This window comes from Octopus sinensis, linkage group LG2, assembly GCF_006345805.1.
Source record: "Octopus sinensis linkage group LG2, ASM634580v1, whole genome shotgun sequence".
Classification (NCBI taxonomy): Eukaryota; Metazoa; Mollusca; class Cephalopoda; order Octopoda; family Octopodidae; genus Octopus; species Octopus sinensis.
Window position 1 is genome coordinate 182,801,593 of NC_042998.1, and position 2,244 is coordinate 182,803,836.

The 2,244-nt window shown below is 39.3% G+C and overlaps 1 long non-coding RNA gene across 1 annotated transcript in view; it reads left to right on the forward strand.

Annotated features, from left to right (window-relative positions):
- Window positions 1-1,249: 1,249 nt before the first annotated feature.
- LOC118762362 overlaps window positions 1,250-2,244 on the forward strand; it is a 16,815-nt gene continuing 15,820 nt past the window's right edge. The window contains exons 1-2 of the long non-coding RNA XR_004998108.1: window positions 1,250-1,347; window positions 2,162-2,163. This is a non-coding gene — a long non-coding RNA (uncharacterized LOC118762362). The remainder of the gene's footprint in view (window positions 1,348-2,161; window positions 2,164-2,244) is intronic.

Here is a 2,244-nt window from a genome sequence, read left to right on the forward strand (position 1 = left end):
CGTCATCGTTGTTGTCGTCCTCGTTGTCGACGATATCATAGACAACACCATTTCCCCAAAAGAGACCGTTTCAACAGGAACTTGAAACTGAATCATGAACTGTAATCGTTTAGAGCTCACTCTTTACTCTGTGACACCCACCATACAACAGTGATTTCAAACCAAAGATGAAGCCTTTGTGCGATTGATCAATTTGCTAGAAATAGTAACCAAATCTCAAGTCAAACCAGATAATTTTTGTGAACAAACGAGACATTGAGTAGTTTTCTAAAGTACATTAATCCTAAAACAAATATCATTAACCACTGATTAATATTGTTTCATTACAACCACCAACACCACTATCTATTTGCTTCAAATTAGCTTTTCCAAGTCTTATGTATTATTTTAATTTTTTTCTACTCTAGGCACAAGGCCCGAAATTTTTAGAGAGGGAGCCAGTCGATTAGATCGACCCCAGTACGCAACTAGTACTTAATTTATCGACCCCGGAAAGGATGAAAGGCGAAGTTGATCTCGGCGGAATTTGAACTCAGAACGTAAAGACAGACGAAATACCTATTTCTTTACTACTCACAAGGGAAACAGAGGAAACAAACAAGGACAGACAGACGGATTAAGTCGATTACATCGACCCCAGTGCATAACTGGTACTTTATTTATCGACCCCGAAAGGATGGAAGGCAAAGTCGACCTCGGCGGAATTTGAACTCAGAACGTAACGGCAGACGAAATACGGTTACGCATTTCGCCCGGAGTGCTAACGATTCTGCCAGCTCGACACCTTTAAGTATTTTAATATTGTCTTAACTATAGTTTTCGGTATGGATGACATCTCTGTATTATTTAATTTCAAAATGTGGGTAGTAAAGAAATAGGTATTTCGTCTGTCTTTACGTTCTGAGTTCAAATTCCGCCGAGATCAACTTCGCCTTTCATCCTTTCCGGGGTCGATAAATTAAGTACTAGTTGCGTACTGGGGTCGATCTAATCGACTGGCTCCCTCCCTAAAAAATTCGGGCCTTGTGCCTAGAGTAGAAAAAAAATTAAAATACTTAATACATAAGACTTGGAAAAGCTAATTTGAAGCAAATAGATAGTGGTGTTGGTGGTTGTAATGAAACAATATTAATCAGTGGTTAATGATATTTGTTTTAGGATTAATGTACTTTAGAAAACTTTCCTACATTAATAAATCTATAATTTTTAAAAATATTATTATTGCTGTTGTTTTCATTTTCCGATTGAATTGCATTTCATTTCATCTTCTGACCGGGTCTCAACCAAAGACCCTAAGGCACGTATATATTAGATGGAGAGAAACTTCCTGAGAATGTAGGCGGTTGAGTCTCATAGATTGTTGGTTTCCCAGGGATCTAATCAAAAAATTTGTCAGTACCTTTCTTGATCATTCCCAGGGCACCTACATCATCAGGGATGGTTTGGGCTTTTAATTGCCACGTCCTAGATATCTCAATCTCAAGGTCCTTATATTTCGACAGTTTTTCAAATCCCTTTGCTGAGATGTTTCTATCAGTAGACACTGCCATATCAATTAGCAGGTATGTTTTTTTGTTTTATGTCTTTGATGACGATGTCTGGTCTGCTATTGTTTATTTGCCTATCTGTGTGTATTCCATAATCCCATAGGATGGTAACATTCTCTTCCTCAGTGACTGGCTCTGGATGGTGTTCATACCAGTTCTTAAGGTGCGAGATACCATAGAGTCGGCATATTCTCTAGTGCAAGTACTGACCAACTTGATCATGCCTGGTTTTATATTCTGTAGGGGCAAGGACTGAGCAACCGGCAACAATGTATGTGGTCAATACTCTCATGTTTGTCATTGCTGAGTCTACCTCGTTGTGTGTGACATTAGCTTGATAATTCCGGATGAGGTGACTCTGGTCTTGTATTGCTAGGATGAAGAAGAAGAAGAAGAAGAAGAAGAAGAAGAAGAAAAGAAGAAGAAGAAGAAGAAGAAGAAGAAAGACCCCTAGATAATGCTGATGATGATGACGATGGCGTCGATGTTAGTTGGAGATCATGTTGGTGGTGACTGCGTTTGCGTTGTTGATTGTAGTGATCTGGTTATGGTTATCAGTAATGATGCTAGTGGCGGGGGGTACCAGTAAGAGAGAGGGAAAGAGGAAGAGAAAGTGGTGGAGGAAAGTGGAAGAGAAAGAGGAAGAGAAAGAGGAAGAGGAATAAGGAAGAGAAAAAGGAGGAAGAAAGAGGAAGAG